At 53.5% G+C, this 22,537-nt stretch overlaps 1 pseudogene; it reads left to right on the top strand.

Annotated features, from left to right (window-relative positions):
- Positions 1-8,070: 8,070 nt before the first annotated feature.
- On the top strand, positions 8,071-11,112 carry LOC124076910 (endonuclease V-like; annotated as a pseudogene).
- Positions 11,113-22,537: the final 11,425 nt, after the last annotated feature.

Genomic DNA, 22,537 nt, shown 5'->3' with positions numbered 1-22,537 from the left:
TGGGGGAAGGGCTGCCTTCCCACAGTGGAGACGAGGCTTGAGGCTGTGTCTCTGGGTGAGGGTGGCAGGAGTATCCCTGGCTCTCTGGCAGTGAGCATGGGACCTCAACTGCCTTCCCTTTTGGCATCCTCTGAACCCTAGCTGCCTATTCCTACCCTTGGCCTCATTCTTGGATGAGGACAGACTTGTGGGTGCTGAAACATGGCCACACCAGCATGAACCCCCTCTGTGGCCCACTATGGTTGGTGGGGCACCAGTTAACAATGAACCCTGGAAAAAAAGACAGAGTAGGTGGAGGCAGGTTTATATTCAAAGGAGTGGACTGAGCAAGAGAGCTGTGGTGTTCACACAGCTTTGGGTCCGTGGTGCACGTGAACCCGAATCCTCTTCATGTGCTCTAGGAGGGAGATTGCAGGCACTTTCTGGTCCTGGAGCTGGCCTTTGGAAGGTCTGTATTATTGAGACAATGTGGCCACACCCACCAACCAATTCTGGAGAAGATGGCCTGCCACTGGCCATTTTGGGTGTTTCAATGGGCATGTCCAGGGTCCTCCTCTATGTTCCAATGGGCCTCTACCTGAGGTTGGGTGGGTGAGGTCCTCAGCTGGGATAGAAAGCCAGCAGCCCAAGTGTTCATGGCACAGAGTTTACTCTTGCCCTAGCCCTATTGCTCCTAGGAGCCTCCAAGTCTATCCTGGGGCCTTTGCTGTGGTCCTTAAGGGTCAGTAGGCTCTCCTAGGCCTCTTTGGGGGCATGCTTTTAGACCCTGTGCCTTCTGGCTCTTGGTAATGGCATGGAGAAAGGGCTACCATCAAATGCCAGAGCCAGCCCAGGAGACCTTATGAGGTCCCTGGAAGGCCTGAGGATGGGTCTGGCTAGAGCTTGATAGGCCCACCCTGCACTTGGGTTGGCCAGACCTGACTGTGAATCTGGGCAGTCTCAGGGGCCCATCTCGCAGCTCTCCAAGCAGCTTAATAAGGCCGAGGAACAGTCACCAGGAAATGAGGGCAGAGGGGAAATGAGCACAGAGGATACACAGGTCTTGAATGACTTGTACCATCCGGCCCTAGACAGTCTTCCCTCAGGGAGTGAGGAGTGCCAGAAACAGGGTCTAGACCCCAGGCTGCCACTGTGGCCCGCACTGCTGCTTATCAACACCCTGGGCCTCCCCTTCCTCAATCATACGGTGCGACCCAATACCTGCCTCCTGGTAAAACTGCCATCAGGCTTTGCTAACCCATTGACAGTCACTAAACAGGCCTGCTTTGTGACACCTAGGACAAGAACTACTGTGCTGCCTCACAGGTGAGGAAAAGAGGGCCAGCATGCATGTGATGGCTGTGAAGGGTCTCCAGAGGCCATGCCCTTTCTGTGGAACCTAGGCTGGGGTCCCTTGAAGATAAAATAGGCCATGAGAAGCTGGAGTAGCCCTGCTGGGGGACAGGACTTGGGCCAGATGTTTCTAGAGAGTTCCCACCAATCCAGGAGTCCATCTCACTCTCCTCCCACTTCAGGACCTCTCCTGTGTTCCCTGCCAGTCATGAGCCACAACACTGCAGCAGGGCGAGGCTGGGCCTCTGGAAGCAGCCACCTATGGGCATCTTAAACGTCCCCTGGTGCTCACCTCTCTTGCCTTGGTACAGATGGCCTGGAGTGTCCCAGAGTCCTGCAAATGTTCTTGAGAGTGGATGTTAGCCTAGAGGAGACAGAACTCGGTGACATGTACTGACTGGTTCTGAGCCAGACTCTGGACAAACTCTACCTGCCCCACAGCCTGGGGAGGCCCTCACACCTCCCACAGAAAGTCCTCCTCAGGCCCAGACTTCTAAATATTAGGAACAGCCACCACTGGTGTGCGGGTGACAGGGATGCCAAGAATCTCAGTGTTAAGGTCCTGACATGAAGGAAGAGGGTCCTAGGGTCCTCCCCACATGCGCAGCTCTGCCTGGCTTTACTGGGGACTTCACTCTCTTTGAAGGACTCCCAGCAGAGCTAGTCTGACCTTCCAACTAGTGTTGCTTGTGCCTCCTGCCATCTCTAGAAAGTTCAGCAAGGTTACCTTTTACCACAGTGAAAGAGGCTTGTGGGTTGCAGGTGGAGATTGGGACAACCCAGGTGGGGAGGAATATGAAACAGGGCAGAGTCCCAAGTGGGACCCTGGCCTCAAGAAGTCTCCCGATCCTGGCTCAGATTGGTTTAGTTGACCTCTGGGGCCTCGTGACTCATGGGCAGGAGCAGCTAATCCCCAGATGGCTCCTGCTTCAGTTAGTGAGAAAGTAGCTGGGGTGGGTGGTGAGTGTCTGGCAGGCAGCAGCCCAGCGTGGCAGGAGCATTTGCACCTGGCACTGGCAGAGGAGCAGCATCTATGACCAGGGGCCCACCAGAGAAATGGGAGGGAGACCCAACTCCAAGACCCTCTCTCACACTATCTAGGAGGGCTGAGAGGCCAGCGGGCCCAGGAAGAAAATGTCGAGCCTGTAGGACACTCACCCATTCCAGCAGGTGGCTTGTCTCTGAAGTGTGGGTCCAGGACTTGGTGGGCTCTTCTTCAGCTCAAGGCACATGACCCTGCCGATTTCTAGGTGGTCAAAGGACATCTCATGTGGCTGACCCCTCACCTGCAAGAACAGGAGGCCGCTCTGTGGTAAGCTAAGAAGAGGACAGAGGCCTGCCCAGCAGGTCTGGGAGAGCACAGCCTAAAGTTCTGGGGCTCTGAGAGAATCTCCTTGTTTTTTTTTTTTTTTTTTTTCTCATTATGCCACTGGGAAAGAATGGAAGAGGAAAGTCCTCTTAGGGCTGACGACACACTCAGGTTTGGCATCCCATGTGCTTAAGACTCCAGCAACAGCCTGGATGGGGAGAGAGCAAGGCTCTTGCTGGTGGACACCCACAAGCCTACTCATCCACCACCTCTTGGCACATCTGCCCCAGAAGCCTGGGCCTGGTGGTATGCAGGCTGCTGCTGCCACCTGGAGGCCATTCTGCACACCTGCAACCAGGCCAAGGCAGGACTGAGACCCACTCAAGTGTGGGTAGCCTGTGGCCCCTCTGCTGGGTGACTACCTTCATCAGCCCAGCACAGGCTATAGGAAAGCAGGAAACATCAGACAGCAGGGAGGCTTCTGGACCTTCTGCCCAACCCCTCAGCAGTCTCCAGGGCTGGGCTGAGGAAGGTAGGGCCTCGGGTACAGACCATGCCCCTAGCTCCTCCCAAAGGCCCAAGGTCCTGGTAGCACACAGGGAGCTGCTGCCTGAAGAAGGCAGATCTGAAGCCCCACACACTGACTCTGAGTCTCTGCAGTTATATCTGCAATCTGAAAGCTTAAGACACAAACTGGCTCCTGGTTTACAGCTCCCTGCTCTGGCTGAGCTGCCTGAGCACATCAAACTCCTACCTGCCCTGGGGCTTCTGCAAATACTGTTCCTGAGCCAGGATTTCTCTCTTCCTGAGGATGGCTTCTCATGGATTTTCACCTTACAGCTTCTGTGGAACACATACTAGTATGTGACTGGTGTCCTCTCATCATGAATGTGAAGGTGAGCTGTGAGCATTGTGTGCTCAGCTGCAGGCTGAGTTCTAACACAGCTGAGCCAACTGGCTCACCAGAGTGCTGATCCCCTGACCTGAGCACCAGTTTAGGTGCTGGGTACCTGGCATAGCAACACCCTGGAGTTCCTGATGCCAGCATGGGTCTTCCTCAGCACTCGCCCCCAGTGTTTCTGCAAGGGTCTCCAGCTGAGGGCTGCTCCTGACTGGGGACTGGTGGAGCACTCTGCCATTAGAGCTGACATAAAATGATCCTCCAGACAACCTGGTACCCAGGTGCCGGAGGCTCAAGTAAGGGAGAAGCTGAGTGTTAGGCTAAGTAGCTTCTGAGGCACAGGCAGGAAATCTCAGGTAGAATCCTAGGAACTCTGCATCCTTCTGTCTACCCTCCTGCCTCCAGGGCCCAATATGTCCACACAAGGTTCCCCAGCAAGGGGCTCATGGACTTACCCTCAGCCTAGAGCCATCTTGTCCTTAAACCACTGCTCTGTGACACCAGCTCAGCTGACAAATGGTGAGAAGTAGAGGAGATGTGCTGGACCCTGCCTGGCACAAGGACTCTGGGATCCAGAACCTGTAGCAGCATTGGATCAGGCACACAGCTGCCTCCAGTTTCATCTTGTGGCCCGTGGAGATGTAGAGAGACTTGTTGCTGTGGCTATGGCTCTTCAGGGCCTACAGCATGGAAAGGAGGTCAGAGCTGCAGGAACACATGCCCCTAGATCCAGACCAGCCACAGGGAGGCTCTGATGAGGTCCTTGGTTGTAGCAGGGAGTTCTTGGACTACCAGCCCTTAGGCTCCTTCCTGGTGCCTGTTCCTGGGCAGGGTGAGTGTGTGTTGGCATCAGAGGGTCTGAGGTGCATGCGTGCAAGTGCATGCAGTGCCTCTGACCTGGCAGAGTAGAGTGAAGAACCAGGCCAGTCATCATTCCCAGGACAGTTCCAGAACCTCCTGTCAGAAGATGCATCTCCCTCAGCCTGCAGGAGCTGATTCTGGAAAATGGGGAGAAAACTTGTAAAAACTGTATTTTCTTGGTGAAGGGCTGAGGCAAGCCCCTTCCTCTTTAAAACCCAGTCACAAGCCAGGAAAGGGAAGGGTCCTATCCTGGATGATACTGTACCTAAGCAAAGCCATCTGCTCAGACAGCCCTGAGTGTGCCCAAGGCTCCCATCTGACCTGACAACAGGGGCTTTGAGATGGGCAGCAGCTCACTTGGGACCACAGCACTGGTAAGTAGAGGAGTGGGCCAGGGCACACAGGACCACCCTGGCAGCAGGCTGTGACCTGGACTCAGCTACTAGCTTCTTTCTGCTTCCTCCCTACTGGAACTTGGACATGTGTGGGTCACCTCCACACTTTCCTCTGAAGGGGAGAGGATGGGCCTCATTGACCTGGGAAGGGTCTGGACTCCCATGTCCTCCACAGATGTTTATGAAGTGAGTGCTCCACACAGGTGCCTCTGCCGGAGGAAAGGACAGATGGGGTCTTTGCTCTCAGAATGTGCTGTGCAATAGAAGAGCCAAGTGTTAATGTCACCTCCCCAGTTCATGCTGTGGGGCCAGAGGAGGGAGATGCAGGGGTGAGAAAGGGTATGGATGCAGTCACAGGCAGGAGCAGTGGTCCAAAGCCTGACACCTGGGATGGCATGGGGGTGACTGGGGGACATAACCTACGATAATCTACATGAGTGCAGCAGCAGCACAGAGGTGGAGATGAAAGAGGCAATCACAGCACAGGGAGGAGTCAGGGGCCCCAGGGGTTGCAAGCCACAGGCTGGGATGCACCACCCAGGGATACATGGAGAGAGGCACCCAGAGAACACCAGATGTGCTTTACTCCAGGCCAGGATCCAGGGACACAGAGGTGTCTGGGAGGTAGCTGACCTGTCCTTCCTCCCAGGACCATTCCAGGCAGCTGCTGGCCGAGCCCAGGCTGTCCAGGTCTCCTTACCTTCTCCTTTTGCAGGGCACTCTTCTCCAGCATGTCTACCTGCAGGAGTTTCTTGGCCACTCCAGTGCAGGGCAGCTTTGTGAGGACACCAATGTAGCAGGCCACCCCAAAGCTTGGCAGTGGGCAGAGGAGGGTGAACTGGGGCAGTGGGGTTGGGCAGCAGTAAGCCATGCAGCCTGGAGGTGAGCCCAGGATGAGGGATGAACAAAGTCTCACCATCTGCAGACCAGCAGAGCACTCAGGGCCCAGACTCCAAGACCCTCTGTGCCCTGACTTCATGGGTGAGGTTGGGGCAGGCCCAGCAGCCTAATTAGCACAGTCACACTATGTCACCCTGTTCTTCCTTTCATTTTATGGCAATTTCCTTCTTTCTCTCTCCACTTTGCTGTTGCCCTCAGGCCTATGCATATGTTCCCATGGCCTGGGTGCCCATGCCCAGGAGCAGCCTGCTGGTCCCACCACTAGCATCCAGGTCAGCGTGAATTTACCCTTTGGCTTTGGCCCCATAGGGTCCAAGAGCAGTGGCCAGGATGACCATCAACCTCAGCCCTCCTGGGACAAGGTCCCTGCATCATGCAGAATCACTGGCTCTGGGACAGGAGTCCCCTTGTTAGACCACGACACAAGAAAAGACCACTGACACCAATTAAAATCAAAGTAAAGCAAGCTTATTATTTCAACCAGCTGTCCTGCCTCTCCCAACAATCATGGGAGCCAGGGACAGCAGCTAAGCTTTCTAGAAGCCCAGCTTTATAGCCCAGAAAGTTACACAGAAGGATGTTCGAGGATCTTACAGATAACAAAATTATGACAAGCATAACACAAAGGCTAGTTCATATTTTTTACTGGCCCTGACATCAGAATTTATGAAGGAAGGCCATTAGAGCTTCAGAGAGGGTCATTATCTGGCCAGGGAAAGCCAAGATTTATGAGACACCATTAAATTTCAGAGAGGGTTGTTATCTGGTCAGGGAAAACCAGGCATGGGTGAGTTCAAGGCATGAGCAGGCATTCCAAGCAGCTTTACAACATCAAATTATGGCAAGTTTATATAGATATCCTAATATTTTTTTTCAGAAAACAGAAATGAATCCTTTGTAACTGTGACAAGCTTGATCCTGATCTAAAGAGAGAATTTGGCTAGGTATATCACTCCCTGGAGGCTGGATTGGCAACTGAAAAAAACACCTAAGAGAACTGACTTCTCTGTTAGCCTGGAGACTGACTTATCTCTTAGCCTTTTCATCAGTAAATTGGCAAGAAACTTAGCTGCAAATGACCCAAAGTGGGGAGGGTCCACTCTAATGGTAGACCAGAGAAACTGATTCGTAGTGAACCCAAACAGGCTGACTGCCGAAGCCTACAGATGATTTTCCACAGGGACACAAGGGGCATCCTGGGTCCCCATAGGATGATGGTAACTGCTTAGAATTTCTCCACATAAGCTCCAAAAAACAGAGAGCAAGAAAGGAAAGCCCCTCTCATTTCCCATGCCCATGACATAAGAGAAGCCTATTACAGATGTCACTGTGGGGAATGAAACAGACCAGGCTGCAAAGTAGCTCCAGCCATTGAGACTAATGAAAAGACAGAGTTAAGATCCCCACCCTCATGTGCTCAAGGCAGAGGTTGACCTATATGCTCTAGAGCAGAGGTTGACCTATATGCTCTACAGTTATAACCAGCCACCCTCTTCCACTGTGGGGCAGGGTCTTTTGGGTTTGAAACAGTCTCTTTGCCAGAGAAGTCCTAAGAAAAGGAGCTGAACTTTAAAAGCTCTCTGGGTTGTTCCCAGTTATTCCAGAAAGCCCGGGCCATCTGGACTCTCTGTCCTCCACATCTACACCTCCTAGCAACATGTGCAAACTCTTCAGAGTCAATTCATCTGCTGTTCTTGTGGCTCCACACAAATATGCACTCCCTTCCTCCCTCAGTGTCTCTAAGTGCTCTGTCCCTGGAAACCCCTATTCTCTCAGATTTCCTAGCTCTGAGGTCATGCCCACCTTTATAAATGATAGAGGTCTCTTCATAAAGCCAGTGTGGTTACCTCACTGTCACAGCCTCCAGGAGACCCGGCTTTCCCCATCTCTCTCAGTGTCCACATGATGTTGCCTTCATGCTAGTGCCTTCCTGTGCCTTGTCTTTGAGCCTCCGGTGGCCTGTGCAGGTGGTGGAGGAGTCAGTGTTGACTTACAAGAAGGCCAGGAGGGAAGGGGCAAGCAGGGGTGGGGCTAACCACCACCTTTAGAAGAGCTCCTAAGGAAAGGGGTTGGGGATCCTCACACACACCAGGTCCCAGGTGGGCACCTTTGAACTGAGATCATACTCAATCCCCAACACCATTTTTGGGGAAGGTTATCTTGTCACTTCCTTCAAATCTTTTGCCTTGCATGACCCACCCATGGGTGAGGCAGAGAAGGAAGCCATGGGTGGGGCAGAGATGGGAGGTTGGTTGATGGCAGTGAGCAACAGGGCAGAGAAAATGGAGGCAGGAAGCAGGTGGCCTCAGGCACCTGCTGGCCTGCATGCCTGGTGGCAGGTGGTGTATGAAGAGAGCTGAATGGGTAGCCTCATGGCCTTTCAAGAGTTGCCCTTCCTGGTGGATTTGGTGCAATGGCTACAGAGAAGGAGCCAGGCCTCATGCCCCAGGCAAGTGCCTCATCTTAGGGCAGAAAAGTGCCCCCTCTGCTTCTGCATAGTCAAAGGGGGAAGCCCCTGTGAGTCACCAACACCCATAACCAGAAAAGAAGAGAATTTTCTAAAAAGCTGAACCCCTGTGGCAGTTCCTCTTCCTGCTGCCCCAAGGACAGCCCATACTGAGGAGTGAGGATCAGCTTAGCTGACTGACTCCCCTGTGGCTCTGTAGGTCCTCCTTATGGGTGGAAATTTGGTGCTCCACCACCAAGGTAATCTTGTTCCCAAAAGAGGTCAGGGTGGGAGCTGAGAAGGACCAGAGAGGGCACTTCCAACCCCATGGCAAGAGCACCTGCTGCCAGCAGGGCTTTGATGGCTCCTTTCTGGACTCGTTTTCACCATCAGGCCATGAGACACAGGGCAGATCCCCCACCCAGAGAAGAGCCCCCCTTTTATGCCACCTTTACTGCTTACCCTCTCTTCTCCACAGCAGCCCTACACTGCCAGCCTACATGGTCCAGGGCCAACCTGGCCACTGTGAAGAGTCACAAGGCTTGAGCTCACGGCCCCACCCTCACCAACATCCCTGAGCTGGACAGTCAGGCCTCTGTCCATAATCAGACAGGAGTGCCATTTCCTGTGGATGCCGGGACCTTGTCCCAGGAAGGTGCTGAGGTTGATGGTCATCCTGGCCACTACCCTTGGACCCCATGGCCCCAAAGCCAAAGGGTAAACTCATGTTGACCTGGATGCTAGTCCTGGGACCAGCAGGCTGCTCCTGGGCCTGGGCACCCAGGCCATGGAAACAAATGCATAGGACTGAGGGCAGCAGCAAAGGGGAGAGGAAGAGGGAAATTGCCATAAAATGAAAGGAAGAACAGGGTGAAGTGTTGTGAGCCTGCTAATTGGGCTACTGGACCTGTAAAGGCAGAAGGCTTCCTCTGCACCATCCTCACCAATGAAGTCAGGGCAGAGAGGGTCTTGGAGTCTGGTCTCTGAGTGCTCTGCTCCTCTGCAGATGGTGAGATTCTGTTCATCCCTCAACCTGTGCCCATCTGCAGGCAGCATAGCTTACTGCTGGCCAACCTCACTGCCCCAGTTCACCCTCCTCTGCCCACTGCCAACCTTTGAGGTGGCCTATTACTTCGGCGTTCTCACAGAACTGTTCTGCATTGAAGTGGCCAAGAAACTCCTGCAGGTAGATGAGCTGGAGAAAAATACCTGCACAAGAGGAAGGTAAAGAGGCCTGGACAGCCTGGGTTCATCCAGCATGTGCCTGGAATGGCCCTGGGGATGGGAAGGATGGGTCAGCTACCTCCTGCATACCCCTGTGTCCCTGGATCCTGGCCTGGAGTAAAGCACACCTGGTATTCTCTGGGTGCCTCCCTCCATGAGGCCCTGGGTGGTGCATCCAAGCCTTTAGCTTGCAACCCCTGGGGCTCCTGGACTCCTCCCCCTGTTGTGATTATCCTCTTCCAACTCCACCTCTGTAGGTTACTGTAGGTTATGTTCTCCAGTCACCCCCATGCCATCCCAGCTGCCTGTCCCCCTGGAGTGCTCACGTAGCTCAGCCTCCAGACCCTGCTCATGGGGCTGCCTGTGCTTTGGATTGCTGCTCCTGCCTGTGACTGCACCCACACCCTTTCTCACCCCTGCATCTCCCTCCTCTGGCCCTGCAGTCTGAACTGGGGAGGTGACATTAACACTCTGGCTCTTCCATTGGGCAGCAAATTCCAAGAGCAGAGACCCCATCTGTCCTTTCCTCCAGCTCAGGCACCTATGTGGTGCACTCACTCTATAAACATCAGTGGAGGGTGTGGAGGTCCAGACTCTACCCAGGCCAATGTGACCCACTCTGGGCCCACCATCTCCCCTCCAAAGGAAAGTATGGAGGTGACCCACACATGCCCAATTTCCTAGTAGGAGAGGAAGCAGAAGGAAGGTAGAAGCTCATTCCTGGCCACAGCCTATTGCCCAGTGGTCCTGTGTGCCCTAGCCCACTCCTCTACTTACCAGTGCTGTGTTCCCTGGTGAGCTGCTGACCATCCCAAAGCCCCTGTTGTGAGGTCAGATGGGGGCCTTAGGCACACTCAGGGCTATCTTAGCAGATGGCTTTGCTTAGATACAGCATCCATCCAAGATAGAGCCCTTTTCTTTCCTGGCTAGTGACTGGGTTTTTAAGAGGAAGAGGCTCACATCAGCCCTTCACCAAGAAAATATGTTTTTTGAAAGTTTTCTCCCCATTTTCTAGATTCAGCTTCTGTGGACTGGAGGAGATGCATTCCCTCTCTCAGGAGACTCTCGGACTATCTTGGGAATGGTGACTGTCCTGGACCTTCACCCTACTCTTCCAGGTCAGAGGCAGTGCATGCACTCGCACACATGCACCTCAGACCCTCTGCTGTCAGCACTTGCCCACTGTTCCTGGGGACAGGCACTGGGAAGGAGCCTAAGGGCCAGGAGTCCAAGAGTTCCCTGCTGCCACCCAGGACTTCATCAGAGCCTTTAGCCCCTGTGGCTGGCCTGGACCCAAGGGCATGTGTCCCATACCTCCCTGACCTACTTTTCATGCTATAGGCCCTGAAGAGACACAGTCATAGCACCAAGCCTTTTTACATCTCTGTGGGCCACAAGATGAGCCTAGAGACAGCCATGCACCTAACCTGATGCTGCTGCAGGTTCCAGATCCCAGAGCCCTTGCAACAGGTGGGGTCCAGCACATGCTCCTATACTTCTCACCATTTGTCAGCTCAGTTGGGGTCACAGAGCAGTGGTTTGAGGGTTCATTTTTAACTAGTGCCCCACCAGCCACAGTGAGTGAAGTCTTCAGAAAAGCCAGGCAGAGCTGCTCATGTGGAGAGGACCCTAGGACCCTCTTCCTCTGTTTCAGAGCCTCAACACTGAGGTTCTTGGCATCTTTGTCACGCACACACCAGTGGCTGCTGTTCCTAATATCTGGAAAGCTGGGCCTGAGGTGTGAGGGCTTCCCAGACTGTTGGGCAGGAAGGGTGTGTCCAGAATCTGGCTCAGAATCGCCCATCACATCTTACTGAGCTCTGTCTCCTTCAGGCTGACATCAGCTCTTGAGAACACTTTTGCAGAACTCTGTCACTTCAGGCCATCTGCACCAAGGCAGGAGAGGTGAGCACCAGGGAAGCTCAGGCCACTCACAGGTGGCTGCTTTCAGTGGCCAGCCTCTTTCTGCTGCAGTGTTGTGGCTCTGAATTGGCCAGAAATACAGGAGAGGTCTCTGAAAGGGGAGGAGAGTGAGATAGACTCCTGGATTGGTAGGAACTCTCTGGAAATAACTGACCCAAGGCTTGCCTCCCAGCAGGGTTATTCCATCTTCTTCTCTTGGTCCACTTTACCTTCGAGGGACCCTGGCCTGGGTTCCACAGAAATGACATGGCCTCTGGTAGCTCTTCACAACTAGCTCCGTCCCATGCAGCCTGGCCCTCTTTTCCTCATCTGGTACCAGGTGTCACAAAGCAGGCCTGTTGTGAGGACTGTAGATGGGCTAGCAAAGCCTGATGGCAGCCTCACCAGGAGGGAGGTATTGGATCTTATAGCTGAGGAAGTTCAGGCCCAGTGTGTTAATAAGCAGCAGTGCAGGCTGCAGTGGCAGCCTGGGTTCCAGGCCCTATTTCCGGCACTTCTTACTCCTGAAGGAAGCTGTGTGAACACCACAGCTCTCCTGCTCAGTCCACTCCTTTGAATACAAACCTGACTCTGTCTTTTCTTTCAGGGTTCATTTTTAACTTGTTCTTAGCCAGCCATAGTGGGCCACAGTGGAGGTCCATGCTGGTGTGGTACCCAGGCCTGGACAGCACAAGTCATTCAAGGGCTGTGCACCCTCTGCTCATTTCCTCTCTATTCTCATTTCCTGCTGACTGTTCCTAGGCCTTATTAAGCTGCTTTAAGAACTGAGAGATGGGCCACTGGGACTGCCCAGCTTCACAGATGGAGCTGGCCAATATAAGTGCAAGGTGGCCCTGTCAAGCTCTGGCCAGGCACATCCTCAGGCCATCCAAGGACCACACAGTGTCTTCTAGGCTGGCTCTGGCATTTGATGGTATCCCTTTCTCCATGTCATTACCAGGAACCAGAAGGCACAGAGTCCTATGGCATGACCCAAAAGAGGCCTGGGAGAGCCTGTAGGCTCCTAAGGACCCCAGCAGAGGCCCCCGGACAGGCTTAGAGGCTCCCAGGAGAATCAGGGACAGGCAGATGGAGAAAACTGAGTGCTGTGAGCACTTGGATTGCTGACATCCCACTCCAGACTCAGGACAGCACCTATGAGGACCTCACCCACCCAACCACAAGCAGAGGCCCATTAGAACATGGAGGAGGATCCTGGACATGCCCATTGGAACACCTAGTATGGCCAGTGGCAGCCTATCCTATGCAGCACTGTCTGGTGGATGTGGCCACAGTGCCCCAATAGGACAGACCTTCCCAGGGCCAGTTCCAGACCAGAAAGTGTCTGCAATTGCCCTCCTAGAACATGTGAAGATGATTCAGGTTCATGTGCCCAGTGGACCCAAAGCTGTGCAAACATCATAGCTCTCCTACTCAGTCTACTCCTTTTAATATAAACCTGCCTCCACTTGCTCTGTCTTTTCTTTGAGGGTTCATTTTTAACTGGTGCCCCACCAGCCACAGTCAGCCACAGAGGGGGTCCACGCTGGTATGGCTATGCTTCAGCAATCGTAAGTCTATCCTCAGCTTGGAATGAGGCCAAGGCATGGGCTGCCAGGGGTTCAGAGGATAACAAACAGGAAAGCAGGTGAGGCCCCATGCCCACTGCCAGAGAGCCAGGGACACTCCTGCCACCCTCACCCAGAGGAACAGCCTCAAGCCCCATCTCCACTGTGGGAAGGCAACTTGTTCCCTGTCCTAGCTGGCCACTTCCTCTCTTGCTGTGAGCATGAAGTGGCAATTTAGAGGAAGGACACAATGAGTGGCCCAGCTGTGACCTGCCTCATTCCCAGTCCTTCATATACCAGTTTGCCTCCCAGAGTGGAGTTGGCAGAGGGTAGGTGGCTGCCAGATCCTCTGGGCCCCATTTCCCTAGTTCCAGATCAAGATGGAAGAAGGTAGCCAACAATGGAGAAAAGGAGGGAGGTGTGTCATCTTTAAAGAAATGGAGGACAGTGAAAAACCATGTCCCTGAAGTGCCCCAGTCTATTCCCAAGCCACATTAAGCCCAGACCAGAATGTCCAGGTAAATGGCATCCTGAGGAACACTGACTCTCACACAGGGTATATAAGGCAGACCAGTATTATCAGTAGGAGCTGCTTTTTTGCACACAAACTAGGACAGTTTCTTCTTTGGATACTGGTCATGAAAGAATCAAAGCAGATGAAGGACTCTAATGATGTCACTGCTGTGGCGTGACCAGTAAATCCTTCTCCCTGGGCACCATGGAGATGACAATTTCTTCTTGTTAGCCAGCTTCCATTGGACAAGGTATGAAAAGGGATGGAGTTGCAGTAGGTATACTGGGGTGGCCACTGCCTGTCCAATCTGCTACCCTGGGCCTTCTCCATGAGCAGCTTTAAATACACCAATGTCACTGGTCATGGTGGCACACACCTATGATCCCAGCAGCTCAGGAGGCCGAAGCAGGATGATTGTGAGTTAAAGCCAGCCTCAGCAACTTAGCAAGACCCTATCTCTAAATAAAATAGAAAAAAAGGTTTGGGGATGTGGTTCAGTGATGAAACATCTCTGTGTCCAATTCCTGGTACCAAAAGAAAAAGTACACCAATATCTTGCATGCCATCTGTGGGTATTTCCTTGGGTCTCTCAGCAACCTGTTACATTACTAGTGCAGCTGGGCTGTGGACCAAACAGAAAGGCAGCAGGGAAAGAGACTCAGCCACATGCTCAATGATGGGTTCCTTCTGAGCCCAAGGGATAGCCCAACATATCCTGACTAGATGCAGCCCAGCTGCCAGGCCCCTCACTCAAGCCAGTGTGCGTTGAGTGTTGAGGACCCCCTTGGGGTGGGTTTACAGCAGCTTCTGAGAAAACTGACCACCAGCTCTCACTTAGAACATGTTTTCCCCAGCAGGTTTGGTGGGCATTATATGTACAAATACATATGAAGTCTCTTGGACATGCAGGAAATTCCCAGTAAGTGAAGAGTGGATGAGCAGGAGTTTAGTCCCAGGCTGGGCCCAGGAACAAGATGGTGGGCAGAGGGTTGCACCTGTGCACTGAGCACCTGAGCGTGGGTCACCCCCATATCCAGGTCCCCCATTGGAATCCTCTCAAGGGTGTGAAGAGAACAGGGCCATAGTGGAAGCACCCAGAGCTCTCCCCCTAAAATTTTATGTCACTTCCTCATGCAGACCTGAGCAAAGCTCTCCAGGGGACACATGACTGCCATAGGCTTGGGCAGGCATTGCACACATGGAGAGCTAGAGAAAGGGTGGCATTCTCACCCAAGCTTTGAGACCACTTCCCATTGAGGATGGGAAACACTTGCTTGTCCCTTAAGGAGAGAAGGCACCTAAGTTGGCATCAGATGGGGCAGAGCCAGGTGGGGAGGTATAGGGGTTCCAGGGGACATGATCAGGGAGCAACTAGTTGCAAAAGACACTAGCAGTGTCCAGATTCCTGACTGTCTCCCCCTGGGTGGGAAAACTGCCACCTCATTCCACCCACCTGCTGGGGTGGGCTTGAGCTGGTGCCCAAAACCCCTGCCAGAGTGCCCCAGGCTATCAGGGTCCCCAGGAGGCACAGCCCTGTCCAACTGCCCATCACACCCCACACAAACTTCACACGCACACACACACACACACAAACAAACACACTGGCACTCTCATGGAAGCCCAGACTGGAAAGCTTGCAGGTGGCACCACCAGTTGCGCTTCTAACTTCTTCCAGATTTGGACAGACCTCCATCAGGACCATGGGTCAGGGAAATTGGAAGCACAGGGTTGAAGCTGAGAATAGCTGGCTGGGATCTGATGGCCTCTCTCTAATAAACTGGGCAAAACTCAGACATCAGGTGGGAACAATTCCTGTCCCACCTTCCCTGGGACTGAAAAGACTCCAGGAGGGAAAGAATATAAGGACTGGCTCAGGCCTGAAACATGGTGACCAACAGTGAGGAAGGCTGTTTGAAGAAGCAGGGCTCACAGAGGCCACAGGTGTTGACTGTCTAGCCACCAGGCCACAGGTAGGGACTGTAGGGTAGACTGTTCCCCTGGTGCTGTGGGAGCAGCACTCAGGGGTCTAAGCTCTTTGCTGCAGAGCCTTATAGGTCACCATGAGCAAAGTGGTTTTAGGGGCTAGGAATATTATTGAAACTCTTATTAATTCCAGTCAGATCCAAATAGACTTTCCAGTTCTCCTGCTGGCCTCTGTGCTTCTTCCCAGCCCCCCAACTGCCTAGGAACTGGGAGGGGGTGACTTCCAGCAGTGGATTGGCTGGCTTCTGGGTTTCACCTAGAACCCCTCAGGGCTCTTCTATGACCTCAGGAGCTCTATCCAGAGCTGGAGTGGCCTGTATGATCTGCCCAAGGCCAGCTTCTGTCTACCCCACCCCCAGACACTGGGCTGCTTGAGAGGGTCAAGCTTGGCCCCTTGGCCCCTTCCTCAACATCTCACTAGAGCCATGGGCCTCCTGGATCCAAACCTGCAGGGCCTCAAGGCCAGATCAGGCTGCAGGGAGCCAATCTGCCCCTTAGATCCCTAGCACACTCCCCCAGGGGGTTGTTCTACTGCCTCCTCAGAAAAGCGCCTGAAGGGCTTTGCCTGGAGCTCCTGGCCCTGGTGGAGACAGCTGTGTACAAGTTCTAATTCAGGCTTCTGCTCTGTGTGCTGGGATAAGTCACTTCACCTCTCTGTGCCTCTTCCCCCATCAGTGGGATGGTAGGATCAGTGTCTTCAGAATAAGCTGTGCGTTTGGGGGGCAAGAGGGGGGTGTCTGTACTTTCCCCACCAGATACAGTGCCCAGCTGCAGACACCCCTCTCTTGCCCGAGGAAGCCCAGTCTCTGGTCCCTCAGAAAGGTGAGGAACTTGGGGCACCACCAGGGGCCTATGTGGGATGGGGGCTCATGGACCTGGCCCACCTGCACCAGCAGCAACCCAAGCAGCCCAGCGGTTCCCACTGCACTCCCCTGGCCAGGCACCTGGTGGAGTTTTGTCAATTACTAATGACAGCAGAGGTGGCTGCACTGGCATGTGGGTGAGTGGCAGGTGGGTGGTGGGTGAGGAGTGTGGAAGGATGGCACAGCCTGCTCCCTGCCTCCCAGCCAGGGGACCAAGCCCCTCAGCTTCTGACACCAGAGGCCAGTGTGGGCTGGTGGTGAGGTCCTGCTTGCCTAGCTGGCTTCCTCCCTTTCTTAGGCTCCTCCCCACCTTGCAGAGGGCACCCTAGGTAGTGGCAGGCCTGGGGAGCAAGCTGAGGGCCAGGACAGAGCAGAGAGACCAAGGGCACCTGCAGGAGGGGAAGGAGGACACTGGGAAGCCCAGACCCAGGAAAAGGCCTGGCTGTCTGCGCTCCTGCCCAGGCTGCAGGGAGCTGGGCATGGAAGGCAGCTTGGGTGCTTTGGGTTTTGTTTTTGGTGATTTAAATTTCCTTTGTGTTTTGTTCTAAACAAAGTGATAAATGTGCACAGTTTGGATGATCAGATAGTTCTGTAGTGCTTGGGATGGAACCCGTCTCCTCTTCTGTAGCTCCCTACTTTCTCCATCCTCCTCCTGGTATTTAGACTGGTTCTTTTAATATTTACTTCTCAATAGCAATGTTGCTTCTGCTTTTTCCTTTTCTTTTCAGATTTAGAAATTACCCATCAACATTTCTCTGTAGAGAGTCAAAGTTTGTTCTCTCATGGAGGCCAGATGCACACACATGTCTGATTCCTCCCATTCTCATGAATCAGGATTCAGTGTGTAAAAGATGTTTTTTGCATACATTGGTCACTGCTGAGTAATGTGTTGTAATTAATCTCTGTACTTCTTCTTTTATTTTTTTACTTAATAATTGACTCATTGGGGGTGTTATTCTCTATGTGTCCATTACTTATTTATCCCCAAACCCTGCCAGGGAATATGAATCTTTTTTTGGTACTGAAAATATCAGGCCATCTATGTGCTTATTTTTTCCTGGATCCTGTGATAGCCAGCCTCCAAGATGGCCCAGTGATCTGCCCTCCAGGAACTTGTGTCCCTGTCCTACTGCATGACACAGGATGGGTCTATATGACCAACAGAGGACGGCAGAAGCCATGGCTCTCTCCCTGGCTCCAGGTTTAGGTTACACAGCACACTGTATCTCTTGTCTTGGTGGTGATCATTTCTCTCTCTCTCTCTCTCTCTCTCTCTCTCTCTCTCTCTCTCTCTCTCCCCCCCCATCTCGCTCCAACTTTCTCTCTCCCTGTCTATCTCTCTCTCCTCTTTATCTCCCTCCTCATTCTCTCCCTGTCTATATTTCTCCCTCTCTTTCTCTCTCTCCCCACTTTCCTCTTCCTCTCTGCTTTTCTCTCTCTCCCTCTCCTCTTTTACTTTCTTCCATTCTCTTTCTCTCCCTCTTTCTCTCTCCTTCTCCCTGTCTTTCTCTACCTACCTCTCCCTCTTCCTCTCTGACTTCTTCTCTCCCTCTTGTCATTTGCTTTGAGGGAGGTCCCCTGCCCCACCATGAGCCACTCTGTGAATGGGTCCACTTGGCTAGGATTGTAAGCATCCTGCCACTAGCCATGCTAGGGTACTGTTTTGGAAGTGGTCTTTCAATCCCCATCAAGACTTGGGAGGACTGTGCCCCGGCCATCCTCTTGACTGCAAGCAACCCCATGAAACCCAGAGACAGAGTCCTCCACCATTCTGCTTCCAGATTCCTGTCCCCCCAAAACTGTGCAATAGTAAACTTTGTTCTGGGATAACTTGTTCACAGCAAAAGATAAGCAACACAGAGCCATTTGTCCTCAGGCATCCATACGTCTTGGTCACCTTCACACCTGCTGCACCAGCAGGGACTTCTCTCCACTCCAGCCTGGTAAGTTCTTCCATCAGCTTCTGGGTGGCATCCCCTCCTTCCCACATCTCACACAGCCCTATATTTTGAACATCTCTCTGGTTTTATCCTGAGTGGTAAGAGTGCCACCCCACCATGATCTGCCTCAGAGCCAGCACTCCAGGCCTGATCTTCCAGCAGGAAGACCTGGAAGTGGAGCTGTTTTCTTAACTTCCATGAGTTCCTAAAGCACATGGACACATGACTTCAGGTGTCTGTCAACAGCCTGGATATGAACTGCACTGTCGCATGTTGATACCCAGCTGCCTGGAGGGCCTGCTGGCTCCTACTCTGGGCCCACAGTTCTATGTGGGTTGAGCCCACCTGTGCTAGCCAGTTTTCTGTTCTTATGGTAAAATAACTGAGAAAATCACCTTAAAAAGAGGGAAGGTTCATGTTTCCAGAGGTTTCAGTTCTGGGTCACTTGGTCTTATTACTTTTGGGCCTGTGGCAGGGCAGCACATCATGGCAGGAATGAAGCTGCTCACTTCATGGCAGCCAGGAAGAAAACAGGAAGAGACCAGGGGTCCACTCTTCCCTGGAGAGCACACCCCTAGCAACCTAGGACTGCCCACTAGGCCCACCTTCTACAGGTTGCACCACCTCTGGATAGGGCCATGGGCTGGGGACCAATCCTAACACATGGGCCTCTCAGGGACACTCAAGGTCCAAACAATGGCACCACTGGGCTGGGCTGTCTGCCTGGGTTGAGAGGTGCTGGGGAACGTCCTGCAGCTTCACTGCTTATCAGCTACTGTTAGCTTCCCCTGTCCATGGCCCCCAGCATGGGCAGCAGACCCCTGAACACAGAGTGGAGCCATCCTCAAGGACATTCTGCTCCAGGCCTAGCATTTGATCAGGCTGTCATCCTCCCTGGGGACTCCTCACAGGCTCTCATGTGGGTGAATCCTGGAGCAAGAGTGTGCAGGTGTACAAGCCAAGTCATCCTGTGTGTGATCAGAACTCCAGGTCACGTGTGACAGAAACTACCTGAAGCAAAAGTAAGTCCTGAGCGTTGACTCCAGGGTGAGCCACTCCAGGGCCTGGCTGCCTCCTAGCTCTCCACCAGCCCTGCCCCATGGGGGCTCAGCAGAAACTCCAGATTTCCTCCTTCCTTGATGGGGTCCTAAGGAACTGGGCTGGCTATCCTGGCCCAGGCAAGAGCTCAGCTGGCAGCAGGCTCCAACATCTCCCCTCCTCTCACACCAAAGGAATGCTGAGCCAGTGACCATAGATGCACCAGAGGCTCTGCAGCCCAACAGCATCTAGTGACCCCCTGCATGTGGATGCTCTAGCTGAATGGCTCCAGCTAAAGCCATAGGTGGTGCAACTTGGCTGCATAGGCCTTTCCCTGAGCATGTCACTGTGGCTTGGGGTGTCCAGAGCCAGGGGAAGAGCCGGCCTCCACCCAACCATGGAGATGGGGTTTCTCAGTGTAAAATCAAAGCTCTGTTGCAAGAGGAAAAGCATCAGGTGGGGAAACTGAGGCTGGGGACTTTTGCAGAAGTGTAGAAGCTCTAGGGACTCATGAAGCTTTATTCAAAGCCCTAGTAAGGCACCATATCCTCCCACCAGCACCCTGTCCCATCTCCTGGTAATTCTTTTCCAATGCCAACAGGGAACAGTGTGATTAGGGGCACATTATTAACTTGCCAATCTCATTTCTGGGACACAAATGCTAAAGGCTTATGCAAACCACTTAGCATATAATGAGGTCTCCAGGACAAATTACTTGGATATCAATTAACTATCTAGGGAAATTTCAGGCAGGACCCATCATGCTCATAGGGAGAGAGAGCCAATCAACTGGAGCATCAATTGGATCTGGGATCAGCCTCCAGCAGGGCCAAGAAGGAGGGCAGAGCCGCACTGCTCCCTCTACTCGAGCCAGTCTGCTACCTCATTCATTCCTTAGTCACCTGCCCAAATGAGTTGTGGCTGAAAGAGGGAATAATAGGGGACATGGCAGTGCTGAGGATGGACATATGTTCAGGCAGGTGGGCAGAGACCAAGTAACAGGCTCAGCTCTTGCCTCTCTGGCCAGCAACACTCATGTGCTCTGGGTGCCTGGGACATGTCCCCCAGATGAGGACCAGTGACCACATTCTCACATGCCCTACCCATGGCTTTGCCCATGGTGGAGCCCCAGCACCCCCTCTGGTGCAGTAGATGACCCCACCCTGGTCTACTCAGTGAGTGATTGGGAGCTTCCAATTCCCAGCCCCCAGCCTTATGTCTATTCATGACACTGACATATGGTACCTGCACAGGGGTGGAGTGGTCCAAGGAAGCTGCTAACTGAGAGAGTGAAGCATGTCCTCATTCGAGCCCTGCTGAAGCAGAACAAATGTAAGTTGCTAGGGAGCAGAGGTACTGTGTGTGTTTGCATGCAGCACTGTAGGAGTGCAGGAGTGCAGGAGGAGGGAAGGGGGCACATGGGCAGGCTGAGGGGCTTGCAGTGGGTTCTGGATCTCAGAAGATAACTGGGTGTTAGTTGATGGGATCCTAAGGAACTGGGCTGGCCATCCTGGCTCAGGCAAGTGCTCAGCTGGCAGCAGGCTCCATCTTCTCCCCTCCTCTCACACCAAAGGAATGCTGAGCTAGTGACCATAGATGCACCAGAGGCTAAGCAGCCCAGCAAATAGGCCCTAAAATGTTCAGGTTCTTTCTACAACAAAGATATTCTATCTCACATTGAACCAAAGCCCTGAGAATTCTGGGCCAGTGTCTTCTGTTTTTATTGGGGGTAGCCTGGCCCCATATCAGTGATTAGGGTAATGCTGCCCACCAGTGCTTTCCCCACCAGGCCCCTATTCCATGATGGGCTCCCTCTCCAGTGCCCAGCTGAGGATCAACCACCAAAAAGCCCTACTCCTGGGACTGGAGAGGACAGAGCTGAGCCAAAGGCCAGGGTCCCGGGGTCCTCAGCAGCCTTTCCTCCCTACCCAGGTCTGGAGCTTGCTGCCTGGAAACAGGCTTCTTCATCAACTGGCCATGTGCATCCTAGATGACCAGTGGGTTTGAGATCTATGGACACCACCTCCCAGGAGGTGCAGGTTCATGGTCCCCTGACCCAGTATGACCACCTGCCCCTGCAGTGATAGGAAGTCAGAGGAGATGGAGATGGGATCCAGGATAGGAAAGGCTAGGATACTCAGGCTGTCTAGGGGGAGAGCTGGGGGTGGGGCTTTCCCTTGGCTTCAGCTGAGTTTCTGAGCCTCTGAGACACTAGAAAGCTCTGGATGCCCTTCCATTTGCCTGAGCTTGCTCTCTGTGCAGTGGCAGCCTCATGAGGAATGACTGAGGGGTCCACCTGCTCCTTCTTGGCAGGGGTAGGTCTAAGGCCTGGAACTAGTACCCCAACACTATGGGCTTTTCCCCAGGGGCCAAAGGGCAGAGTCTTATCCCTCAGGGGCGCAGCCTGCTAGAGAGGGTCCCCATCAACTCCCTCCAGGCAACTGGAGTGAGGGGCTACTGCCAGGACAGCTCTGACTCCAGGTTCACCAACACCCTTATTCCAGCCCTGTTGGGCCATCTATGTGTTCTGGCCTGCTCAGCTTCACCCTGGACAAGGTACTTCTGTCCCAACAGAATGTTTGGGGTGGCTCTGCCCCTGGCCCTGGCCCTGGCTGGCAGTGTTCATATCTGCTGCAGGTGCTGGGCTGACCACATGTCAGGCACCACTGTTCAATGAGGCATCTGCTGCTACCATCTTGGGGCAGATGGCTTCCAGTGAGCTAAATGTGCATGAGGGAAGGGATGCTATAGGAACCTCCTCCTGCAGGGAGTATGGGGTGGGAGAAGCAGGCACCTGCTAGCTGGGGGAGCAGGGAACACATCTGAGGGAGAGTGCTGGGATCACATGGGCTCCAAGGTTGGGGTGGGGCCCAGGAGCCAGATCCTGGACACAGGTAGCCTGAGTCTAACCTCAGAGAGGGTACAGGACCCTGCAGGACAGGATTGGCTTGCCTCTATCATGCCTGGCCAGGTGGTCTTAGGCAAGTCTCTTCCCTCTTAGTTCTTCAGAACCTGAAGGAGAGTGTTTGGTGTCTTCAGATGCCTTCATTTCTTGATCCCTGAGCTCGGCAGGATAGGGGTTTCCTCAACACACAGATGCCTGCCATCTGCAGTGTCCTCTGGCCAGGAGGTGATGGGGCCCCATCCCACCCTACCAGACTCCCCTCAGGGTGTGCAGGAAGGGCCTCCACCCTGCAATCAGAGACTGAAGCTCCCACAGAGCTTGGAAAGGCTGTTATTGAGGTCCCCATGTAGAGCAAGACCCTTAGTCAGCTTTCCTCAGCCTCCTAGGATGCAGTAGGAGCCACACAATGAGGGGTCTGGCCAGGCTGCTGGCCAGGAAGCTGACTGAAATAGGAGA

The sequence above is a fragment of the Marmota monax genome, unplaced genomic scaffold (assembly GCF_021218885.2).
Source record: "Marmota monax isolate L192 unplaced genomic scaffold, Marmota_monax_Labrador192_F-V1.1 WCK01_AAM20220418_F8-fsc00497, whole genome shotgun sequence".
Lineage (NCBI taxonomy): Eukaryota > Metazoa > Chordata > Mammalia > Rodentia > Sciuridae > Marmota > Marmota monax.
This window is presented reverse-complemented; position numbering and strand designations above follow the sequence as displayed.